Source organism: Crocodylus siamensis, chromosome 5 (genome assembly GCF_052110815.1).
Source record: "Crocodylus siamensis isolate JL-2025a chromosome 5, ASM5211081v1, whole genome shotgun sequence".
Taxonomy (NCBI): Eukaryota; Metazoa; Chordata; order Crocodylia; family Crocodylidae; genus Crocodylus; species Crocodylus siamensis.
This window is the reverse complement of record NC_143399.1, coordinates 166,392,989-166,405,260: the sequence shown is the minus strand read 5'-3', so window position 1 is coordinate 166,405,260 and position 12,272 is coordinate 166,392,989. Positions and strand designations below refer to the sequence as shown.

General features: G+C 41.2%; 1 long non-coding RNA gene across 1 annotated transcript; it reads left to right on the top strand.

Annotated features, from left to right (window-relative positions):
- The first annotated feature begins 7,035 nt into the window (after nucleotides 1-7,035).
- On the top strand, nucleotides 7,036-12,207 carry LOC149864870 (uncharacterized). The gene is made up of 3 exons (XR_016442309.1): nucleotides 7,036-7,133; nucleotides 7,375-7,460; nucleotides 8,059-12,207. It is a non-coding gene; the product is annotated as an uncharacterized LOC149864870 (long non-coding RNA).
- Nucleotides 12,208-12,272: the final 65 nt, after the last annotated feature.

Below are 12,272 nucleotides of genomic sequence, written 5' to 3'. Positions count from 1 at the left end.
TATAGAATTTGCTGCCTTCTAATCATGTGCAACGGAAAGTGTTTTTAATAAGAATTTGCCATTTTTGTTAAGCAGTGCTATCATTTCAGATTTACACTTTTCTATGAATGCATATACCATGTGGGTCTAATGGTATTACTCTTCATTACCAATTCACTTCAGTATTCCTTTGGTAGCTATGTCTCTGCTTATACCTCATCTTTACTACTAGGGAAGAGAAGCAAATATTGAGCCAAAAAAACAATTTCACTTCTAAGCAAATGTCCTTATATCCCTTAGTTGCTCCCTTTAACCTGTAGTGATTGCACTAACACTGTTGCATGCCTCATGTTTCTGACAAACTAAGACAATGCATTCTTGTTTGTTTGCACGCATTTAGCAATATGCTCTTCAAATGCCATCTTAACCCTCTCGCTTTTCCTCCTTTGTATTGCCCATTGTAATACAGCAGCACTGACATGCGCTGATGTGTTCCAGTTTGACTCTCAATAAGAAAAAGGGAATAGAATGGGAAAGCAAAGGAATGTAAAAGAATCAAACAATATGAATTCATAAATTCTTTGTGGGCTAAAGGACTCAATGTAGTATGTGCAAGCCCTTGGATGTTATCTTTTACAATGCTTCTTGAGTCTTGAGACCCACTGAAACCTGTTTTCTTCCATCCTTTGAATAAAACAAAATTAACTGGTAATAACCCACAATTAAAATTGTGTGTGTGTGTGTGTGTGTGTGTGTGTGTGAACACCCATGTCTCCTTGCTGTAATTTCATTCATTTTAGCTTTCAAAATCAGACAGCAGTGAAGAGGCGATAGACAGGTATACAGAGCAGCCACATCAAAATCTTTGTGGGGCAAAGGGAACATTTGACACCTCCTTGTTTCAGTGCCCCCTGTCTGTTTTTAATTTTACTAAATCACTCCCGTCTGGGGATTGTATATTTTCAGTGGCCTCTCCCAGCAATGCAGAGGTAGAGGATCAGCGTGCCAAATCACAGCTAAGCGCAAGTGAGGTGCTGCAACTCTATAGGATATCAGGCACACAAGGAAAGAAGGGACTCTGCTCCAGGGACCAGTCATTAACTGAACTTAACGTGGATCTAAAAAACGAAGCCAAGAAATCTCACTTTCTCTTATTCCTTTGAAGTTATTTTAACAGGGGAGGTAGACAGCCTGAGTAACAAATTGGTTAGTAGACATTTACATCATTTCTTTGAAAGCATAATTGTGGTGCTTTGTGTCTGAAGGTCCCTCGTTAAAGGGCCTGGTTAGTGCAGAAGCTTTTATTCAGGCAAACAAAGCCTCCGTTGACTTCTACGAGTTAATGCCTACGAAGGATCAGGCAAGATCAGGTCCCTTTGTATCCTACAGCAAAATAGAAGTTGTAAATAAGGTAAATTCAAAAGGACTTCACATTGTAGATATGGGCCCAAACCAGCTCTCAATGTCCTTCAATGAAAAGAGGATTGGGATTCAATGTTATAGTTACATAGAGCATTTGACTTGTTGATTCAGGAGTGTGTGGGGTGGGGGGAGGCATGTGCTTGGCAGTTTACCTGGAAGTGGAGCAGAAGTACTTGGCTCAGCGATCAGCATAGCGATTGGCCATGGGGAGACCCCAGATGACCCCTGGATGACACCCCAGACCCAGGAGGCACCAGTCGCTGAGCTGGGGAGGTGTGGAGGGGCCATCCCGCACTCTCCCCAACAGATCCAGAAGTGGACCAGAAGTACTTGACACTGTACTTCTGGTCCACTGCCGGGTCTGCTGCCAAGCACACTGGGGAGCCCCCCACGCTTCTGTGGGACACTCCACACGTCCCAGCATTGCAGCATTCACAAGCCGCCCACTACCTAGAGGTATGTATAATAAACATTTCAAGATGTGTCTGTGTCTGAATCACTGAATCTTTCCAAATCTCTCCAAATTGATTCGGAGTTTTCCAGTTCGATTCGGAGAGATTAAAGGGTCCTCTTATTCAAATTAGGATTTGGAGATTTGGCCACTGCATCAGGTCAAATCTCCCCCGGATCAAATCAGGGCCTGAAGCTTTGCACAGTCCTAATGAGTGAACAAAGAGATACAAACAGGAAAACCACTAAAACCTAGGGGTGCTTATACATGTGCTTTGACGCACTCTAATTAGAATGTGTTGGAGTAGACTCGGTTAATCAACTCTGCTCTGTATTCTAATGAGAACACTGTAGCATCGCTGCAGTGTCATGTGTACAAGGCCCCATGGCTTTAAAAATGGCCCACCCCCAAGCACATGTATAAGCAGCCTATGTGATCTGCTCTTAAGAAATTGTGTACAGATCTAGTATTGATTCTTGTTCCTTCTAGGCCTGAGCTTGCAAACACTTTATGAGAAAAGCAGTCCTTGTTCCCTAAGGATGAGTGATTCTGAGCTGACTCTACTAACAAATGGCTAATAAGGAACAGTGATTAAAACACACACTTCTCTGTGTTTTTAAGCCTAGAGACCCACCAGGCTAGTGTGGTAAAGCTACTTCTGTTTCTGTAGTCAGCAGTACAAAGGAAGAGATGCTGTTAGCACCAGATCTGTCCACTTGTGACCCACAGAGCACATCATCTGGTACCCACTTACAAATCACAAGTTGGTACAAGTCTGGAGGAGGGCTGAAACACTCTTGTAGAATGACAGCAAGATGCAGTTCTGGATCTTCTTCATATGCCAGTAACTGTAATTATATGATGAAAAGCCATTTTTTTTGAACAAGCATCTGGATATTTATGAACAAAAAGAGGGTGAGAACATGGTCAAACTGAATAATCATTCAGAATTCAAATGACTGGTCACAAACAGTTTCTGTAATATTCAAGCAGCTCTACTCTTGACAGGCAAAGTACAAAAAATAATCCTCCTTCATACAATTGAAGCTAATATTGTGACACCAAGGATTAACTTGGTGCATTAGGCTGGCTCATGCGAGCAAGCAGGATTTGGCCCTAAAGAGTGACAAAGAATCTAAAGCTAGATACATATGGTCAAAAAGCCCAAAGCAGATTTGAAGTAATTTGTGCAGGTTTTTCTAAATGAACTAGGTTGATTCAGGAGCAAACAGAACACAAGTTTACCCTGTGGTCTAGGGGGCACACAGGCTGTCTCCACTGACTGAGGCCAGCAGGTTGAGGGCTCTCATGTATACGTCCCAGGGCTGAGCCTAGCTGAGCATAGCTGAGCAGGTGGACCACCTCTGGCTTCTGGGCATGGGAGAGCAGTCTCCCATCCTCCTTATGATCCCCTCCAACCCCATCATGAAGCACCCCAGTGTCACTGAGCCCTCTCCCCAGCTGTGAATGACAGCCAGCCAGAGGCAGGAGGCGGGACTGGGGACAGAGGTTTCTCTATGAGAACCTGGGGTCTGGGCCAGCTGGGCATGGGCCAAATTCCAGTGTGCCTCCCTGTGAGGGGAGGTGAGTGGGGACCTGCAAAGGAGTCTGGGATGCTGGTGGGCAGTGACCTAACTGGATTCAATAGCAATCTGATACAGAAGTTCAATGTATTGGACTACCATAATGCGAAAAGTTTGAGTGCACATTGATCTGGGACTGTCTTAGGCTGGGTTCTTCCATTTTCAGTCCTGGCTATGTGCCCCAAACTTCTGTACAGTTACAGTTGCTTGGTGAGGATTAGGTGTAATGTCCGTATCTAACCTAAAGCTGTATTGAGGTGACTTAGGAGATTCACAGCCGTGCTGCAGTACAGCACTTGTACCTACGTACTTAGAATTAAATGAAGGACATACTTAAACAAAGTAGTTTTATATATGAAAAAAAAAAGATCCCTGAGCCTGAATTGGTAAAACTATATTTATTAGACTTCTAAACTATTTTTTCTTCCCTGAACTCATTGAGATTCTCTGTGAATTTAGCATTACAGTGGCTTTGACTGTAACCATTATAATAATTTTCCAGTGCTAATGTTGTGGTTTTAATGAAAGGAAACAGCAAATGGGGTATAGACTCTTATATACAAATCTGCACTTCATTTGTACAAAATAGCTTCTGGATGGCTTTCCTCCATGTTTTTGGTCAACATCACTCTTTTTGAGAAATGATAAATGTCTATAGCTGTTTGCTGTTCCACAGATAAAGCAGATGCTATTCATTACTGTCTTTGCTGTGTATGTATTGCTACTTTCCAAGATGCAGCCATTGTCTGTCATGTTTTTTTTAATCCCCTCATTCTTAAATTATTATGTTTTTCTTCATTATGATATATTAATATTGTAGTCATCATTCTAACAAAGTTACTGAAAGTTTTGGAAATCATTGAGACAACTAGCAAATAAATACAAGTAACATTTCTTGAAAGGTGTGTGTATAGCTAGGAAAAGTATTGTGAGACTGTGTCAGGTTGTGGTAATGTTGATTTGATTATAATAACTCTTTAAGGCAGGCACTGAAATGTAAACTGTAGAAATACTGATAACAAGAGATGTTTTGAAAAATCTTGCACTTATGTAGTATTAATGAAATAAAAATAATGTCAAGGAAACTGAGAACTAATGTGGGCATTTGGAAGGAATTATTTTCTTTAAGTAGTTATATGATCATAAAGAAAGAGTTATTACTGGCTTTAAGGTTCTGGTTTGTTTGAAAAGTAACAATTTAGAGTTGGATGCTGAAAGGTATATGTTCAGCACCTCCCATGGATCAGGGCCAACAGCATGAGCAACCACCGGCAATGAAAAGAGAGATTACATCTGCCTGCAGTAACCCTTTGCAGTCACTACAGGAACAGTTGCTTTGGGAATGGAATTGTCTTGGTTACACTATAAGACTGTCTAACCAGAAATTTCAATCAGGAAAATTTCAATCAAAATAATTGAAAGTTTGCACGAAGAAGAATTTTGCATGAGGTCAGCCAGTTTTCCTGCATGAATCCAGAAAGAGAAAGGTTGCTTTAAAGTCTTTCTCTGAACTAAGCATCACTTTCTGTGCACCTGTGCATCTTACAGAATTCTCTGCACTTCAGTAGATGGTGAGTGTAACACAGGATTCAGTTGGGTGCATCTACACATTCATTTAATGTGCATTAAGATAATGTGCACTAAGTGATTTTTGGCAGGTGTCTACATGTGCAGAGACTTGGCACTAAAGTTAGTGCCAAGCTCCTGCAGCCCTGCCATGCTCCCCGAGTCGCTGGGCAGACCCAGTTATAAAGTTAGTGTTGGAACACATCTACACATGCACTAATGCACTTCAACGCCTCATACCTAAATTTGATAGCTGCATTTGCAGTTACCAAACTTAGGCATGATTAGCCTAATTTTTCCATTTTTATGAAGGCCATGCATGTGTAGATGCGTGCCTGTAATGCACGTTAAATTAGGCTAATGTGCATTAGCACATCTCGTGTAAATGCGCCCATTCAGTACCAATCTAACCTACACCACTTTGCTGTGTAATTCATCTACCAGCCAGGGATTTGCAGGGTGCAGTAACATTCTAGCTGTGCCCCCTGCCCTGGAGACACAAAATGGTATGTTTCCTAAACTGGGAATTAGGAAAGGAAGTGGCAAAACAGTCCTTCTAAGCAACTCCTAAATTTTACACTCCCCAACCTGAGAAATTCACAGTTGGGAACTCTACCTATAAAACAAAGGACCAGAACATGGCCTGATTCTCTGCTGTCTTTTGCAATCATTTACATCCATGGAAAACAAGCATAAAATAATACCCAATCAAAATTTTCCAAATCATTTACACCAATGGTAGTTTTAAAGCCACTTTACATATAGAAATGGCCATTCATGGTGCAAGGCAGTGAAGACTCAAGCTCCTCAAGTTTAAGATCTCAGGGGAAAAGCCTGGATATAACACCCTATGGTTTAACTGAGATGATAAGCATAACGTTCTGAACAGGGATCACTCTTGAGCATGCTGTAGAACTTCCCCCTCCAGTTTTTCTTTCCTTATGGCTCTGTTTAGCAAGTCTATAGATGCCAAGAGACTCGTAGTAGCTACTTATATGCACTTCTTAAAATAAAGGGCCCCATTATCAAGTGTTATAAATTTTCCTGGCCTTTAAATCTTTATTATTTCCCTTCAGCTACTTCTGGCAGCTGGGTGGGAAACAGTTTTCCCAGCTCATGAAGGTCTCTCAACCTCAAAAAGCCTTCTGTTCCACATCTGGGTGAACCCAAGACCTTCCAAATGGAAGTCACTCATCCATCTGGAGCAGTCAACAACCCAACCAGTATGTGGGAGACCTAGGTTCAAGCCCCAGCTCTATCAGAGTCAGATCAGCAAACCTCACCCAAGCTGTGTGCCCTACTTCCTCCCCATCAACTCTCCCACCTAATGAATATTTTATTTAGTAAGAAGTGAAACGGCTCCAACAGGCAAGGTTCTCAATCCAGAAATTGTTAATAGCCTTACAGCCAGGACACTTGTCATGTGGAACACTGAGGTTCAAGCCCCTGGTCTGACTTAGGAAAAGCATATACTTAAACCTTAAATCTCCTACATTGCAAGTGAATGCTTCACAAGCTACTCTGGAGTGGGTAACTGGCTCTCTCAATCTGACCAGAAATTCCATTCTTGCTGAAACTGATACATGCACTCCCATAGATGGTATAAGTTTTAACAAACTGTATTTCCCACCACAAAAAAAATGTAGTCAGAAAATTCCCTGTTGCAGTAATTGTTAGAGTTTCTAAGGGACACATTTTTGGTCCCGTCTCCAGGAGTCTCTTCCTTTGTTCTTTGAGAAAGTTTTTGCCATGTTATTGCCATGCAAGCTGCCAAGAAAAATATCCAAGAGAGACAGACCTGCCCCTAAAAAAAGGTTTTATTTCATCATAAATAAAGCTTGCCCTAGGCTTAGGCTGAACCATTAGCAGGGTTAGCACACAGCCATGATAACCCAGCAACAGCTCCAAAGAGAAATTATCCCTGTTCTCCCTCCCCCTGCCTCTAGGAGAAAATAAATTCCTCCAGCCTCTTACCAGGTGTAGTATATTCCGCATCTTGCATCAGCTGAGCAGCCATGGCTGATGAATTGCAGAGGAAAAATGAAGGTGTCCACCAGCCCCCCTCCATTAAAGTGATTGAGAAGCAGCCTTCCAGGATCAACTCACCCTGTTGTACTTAGTGTGTAACCCAGGTGGGCCAGGCTGTGGGAGGGGGTTAGGAAATACTTTACTCCTCCTCAGACCCCTGAGGAGTTAGGGTTAGTTGAAATCTGGCCCTGTATCAGATCAGTCAGTCTTTAGTACATTTGCTCCCTTATCATGGCAAATCTGGTGTTCGAAAATCTTTGTTCCTCTTGCGGATCCTGTCAGAAAGAGGGAGGGCAGGGACTGTGAGTGCAAGCAGAGTTCAGCTCTATTTTTCTTCTCTTTCAGGCTCACTGCTGTTTTGATGCTCCAGCTAAGGAAAATCTTTGAAGATGTTTTTTTCCTCAGAATGAAGCTCCCCACTGCTACACTAGGTAGATACAGAAAATCCTGACCTAGCAAGAGCTCTTTATGGATATTTCTAGTGCTCTGGGGGAAAAAAAAATCCAACAAACTAAGTTTATAGTAATTGCTTTAATGAGGCAAAGCCCTTTAGAATGCAAACACATCTGACAATGCATGAGAAAACAATCAAAAAGAAAGTGCCTTATACAGGCTCGTTTATAAGAAGGTAATAAAAACAATTGTACCGCACACCCGGTTGCATAAACAGTCTCACCATGGAAGGTGTTTGTAAGAGAGCAGGTTTATGAACACTTAATTGCTTTCATTATTCTCACTTTCAGTATAAAACATTGCAATCAAAATCTAATCTGCAGCTGGATTTTTAAATATAAAGGTTATACTCCAGTCTTGTTGGAGCAAACATAAGAAAATATTTTTCTTTAAATCATAGTTTTTGGTTAACTCTTCTAAAAGAGTTATAATAATAAATGCTTGGCTCTTATATACAGGTTTGCTTTCAGACATATCAAAGCACTTTAAAAAGGAAGTGTCATGATTCCATTTTACAGACAGAAGATAAAAAATGCTAGAGTAAACCCCAAATGATGGACAGTTCTTCTTTCACAGCTTCAAGCCTGATCCAAAGCCGCTGCAGCCTTTTCGTGGACTCAAGAGGTCTTTGAACCAAGATGGATAAATAATGTGGAATTTAAGGCGGGGAGGGGGGTTGTTATTTATGAATCTGTTTCAAGACCAGTGAGCACTAAGAAACAATACAAGAAAATATTAAATATGCGTAGTAATTTACACAGTCCAAGGGTACAAAATGCTGCTTAAAAAGTGTTACTCAAGCATTCATGTCTGTTCTTTTGAGTATCTGGAAAGTCAGGTAATAAATTTAGTGAATTTGTATATATTTTCTTATACTTTAGCCTAGCAGTAACATTCAGATAACAGTAGTTTTTCAAGTTGTCAGAGACAGAAACTCATTTCTCTCTTTCTGCTCTTGACTTCCCTTCTAAGAAAGGAGTTGCAGAATTGTCAAAGCCCTGCTGTGCACATAAGCCAAATGACAGGTATGAAAAGTTTCAGGGAACATGGCTGTCTCATGCAAGAATATGAATGAGCAAGGTTAACTTGATTGACAACCCTGTTCATTATTTGTATATAGTTTTTACTGGTTGGGTATGTTAGTGAAGAATTAATGCACCATGAGCCTTATTGTGCCATAAGTTTGGAAGCATAGTTTTCCACACTGAAATCAGTGATGATAAGGTCTGACTCCAAATGCTGCATGCTGTCTTATGAAGTAGATATAAAATGGTCAGTGAGCCACTTTTCTAAAGTGAATTCTGATTTAAATATTTAATTTAAAAAACACTTTCTCTATAATACAAAGCAAGAAGGGTTTTCTAGTCTATAAGCTTATGCTACTCTAACCTAGAGTAAGGGACAGTTTGGCCTTTGGACTCTGCTTCAAGGTTGAATTCAGGCTGACAAATTAGAGCTGTCATTTCTATTTTAATTATCATTATTATAACAAACAACAGAACAAATTATATGGGTAATATTAAATGCCTACTGTTCTTGACAACTTTATCTCATTATTGCTTAAATGCCCAAGTGAAAGGTGCACCTGAAGTTAAAGAATTTGATAAGAAATTCCACACAGAAAATTTACAACTTCCCATAGGTTCCTTCCATCTAAGTACAGTTTACACTGGTGTATCCAGTAGGAGAGCAAGCAGGTTTGTTATGTAAATCTGTTAAAGGATAGCCCATCATCTGGGCTGTGAGTGACTGTACCTTCCTGCAGTCAAAATTCTGTCCATGTATCATTACAGACTTACCTATAATCCATGTCAAGGGTGGATTCCCAGGTCATCTAGTTCCCTTATGATTTGGTGGCCGTGAATTCCCACCCATCAGTTGGTTATACTTCTTGATAGTTCCTGACCCTCTACTAAGAACTACTAGCCAATAATAAATTTCCGTTAATAAATTGTTCACCAGGCATCACTCACCCTGTCATTGAAAATAATTCAAACAAAGAATGCACATCAGGAAAAGTACGGATGGATGAGCAAATAATCATTGAGCACCCAAAGCATTTATCTGTCTACTTAATGGAAAAGTATGTTTGCTAATCCCCCAATGTATAATCTTCTGAAACCAAGCTGGAAAAGAACCAGTTCTGAAAGTTCCTTAATTCCAGCTGTCCTACTTGGCCTTAACCATTGGTTGATGGTTTCTGAGGCCAGGTATTTTGTCTGCATAATAGATGATGGTAGGTACCTATGTTTGGCATGCACATCACAGATAAAAACCATAAGCTGGATCCAACCTATAGACCTGGACTTTTAGTGGGCAATCTGGTCCATAGCTTCATATAATTCCAAAGGAAAGCCCTGCTTCCTGGTAGTCATAAATTTCTATATCAGAAATCCAAACAAACCAAGGAATCACCTCTAGAAATCCCTCTACAATACACTAGAAAAAGACAATTAGAAATTTATGTCCACAATTCACTACCATCCTTTAGGTTGGGTATACCCCTGGCAACATGCTGAATGTCATCTGCCAGTGACCCAGGATATCACCATATGGGAATCTAACCATGGCAGAATGAATAATGAATAGAAAACTTGCTGTGGGCTGACCCTTGAGAACAAAAGAGGTGTGTGGGTTGTCCAGGAATTAATCTTAAGAAATATCCACATGAAGAAAAAGGGGGCCCTCAACAGTTATGTAGGATGTTCATCAACCACTGCAAGACGCCATTCAGTACTGATGGGCAATACCACAGATCACTGACTGAGCCCAACCACTTTGATCTGTCTCCAGGAACTAAAGATGGCACTCCACCCACATATACGTCTGTGGTCTGTAGTGCACTTGCATGGCCCTTTCTTCTGCTTCCCTAGATGACTTAGAAATGTCAGATGACAGAAAGAATGCAATGGTAAAAGCTGCCCTTAATAAGTTACAGACAGTTGCTTTGGCTTACATTGTTTCCCTTTTCTCTAAGAGGAATCTTCCCTTATATTCCAGCAAAAAAATGATTCTATTGCCATCCCCCATGTTTGTGCAGGAAGCATGTGCCCTGCTGAAACACCCAACAAAGCTGTATTTTGATCCTTGGAAAGGCTCCCACATTTGTAGGGCAACTAACAGACAGTGAGTGAATGGGAGTGATGTAGTTAAGCTGAAATTCTTAAGTATGTTTCACAGGGGGTTTTTCTGGAGATTATGGGCTTCCTTGAGATACAAATTTCCAAACCAAGTCCAAGTACAGATGCTGTGTACATTGACTTAACAGATATAGGTAATATGCAAAGTTCCCCAGAATGAGAGCCTGTAGACAATAACAGTAGGGGCCACTTTTCTCCTTCCTGCCATCATCAGGCTTAGAAGCATTCCAGGAAAGGACAGCTTAGACCAGGGGCGGGCAATTATTTTGGGTGGAGGGCCGCTTACTGAGTTTTGGCAAGCCATCGAGGGCTGCATGACAGGCAGCATGGGGCAGATAAATATTAATTTTCTAAATTTTTTAGGGGTCCCACGGGCCAGATAGAATTGCCTGGGAGGCCACCTCTGGCTTGCGGGCCATATTTTGCCCACCCCTGACCTAGGCACTGGTTGGGGTGCCTCTATACTTAATAACCCTACACTGGTACATTCACTAGGAAGCTGCAGAGAGGCATCCCTAACCTGATCCCTGATGCTGTATGATACATTTCCTGGACTCTTAGGTAACAGTGAGGGGAAACAAGATTTCCATCAGGATAAAGGCCAATGTTGTGTGAAGTCATATGCATTTCTGCCCTATCCTTGTTGCATTAGGTGGGTTTCCCAACCAAAAAGTTGTTTTTAAATTTGTCACTCTCCTTCCTCAACCTCTGCCCAATTCACCTTCAGGGTGTGGTGCCACTCAGCTACTCGCTGTGTTCCATGTATCCTGTAAACACTGGTTATATGGAGCCCTGAGCTCCACAAGGTTCCTCCTGTCCTCTGGTACACAGTGACAATGAGGATATTTCCTGACTTAGGTTGAGGAAGAAACATGTAGATAGAAAACTGGATATGCTTCACATGGTTTCTGTTTTCTACTGTATTGTGCCACAGGGAGGGCAGACAGGTGAGATGAAGCTTTGACCACAATAAGCATGAAACTCTATGGAGCAGAATGACTGCTGAAGGAGCATGGAGAACAGAGTTGCTTCCCAGCAGCCCTGGCCACTGCAAGTTGCAAGAGTTGCCACCAGAGATGGTCACAAGCAGTGGAAGCCTGGAATGGGAGTGGAAGCCAGTGGGAAGACTCTTTCTATGATGGTAACCAAGCCAAAGCAAAATGACCACTTCTTCAATTCAAAATTCTGTGCGGACACAGCAGGAGTAAAAAAGTCTACCACACTCAAACCTAATGGCTTTGACAGTACCCCACTATGTTATAACAATGAGCAATTAGCTTTATCAAGGGCCTTGACATGACAAGAAATAAAATGGGAACTTTAAAAATAAAATAAAGCAAGGAGGTACATTTGCTTGTGTTGATGATCATGTATTTTAAATGTATTGAAAATTTAAAAATAATATTAGATTTTCTAGAAAAATCCCTGAAATTAAAGCCAAATGCCAGATTCTGCTCTACATGATACACTGTAAGAAATAAAAATGTATATCTTATAACTCCTCCCTGGTTAAAAGAAAATACACAAAGCTTGCACATGAGAGAAACACATGGGTTAACAGGTGATTTGCAAACATTGTGGGCCAAATCTTTGGCTGATGTGAACTGGCATAGCTCCCATGACATCCATGGAGCATTATAAATTTACAAC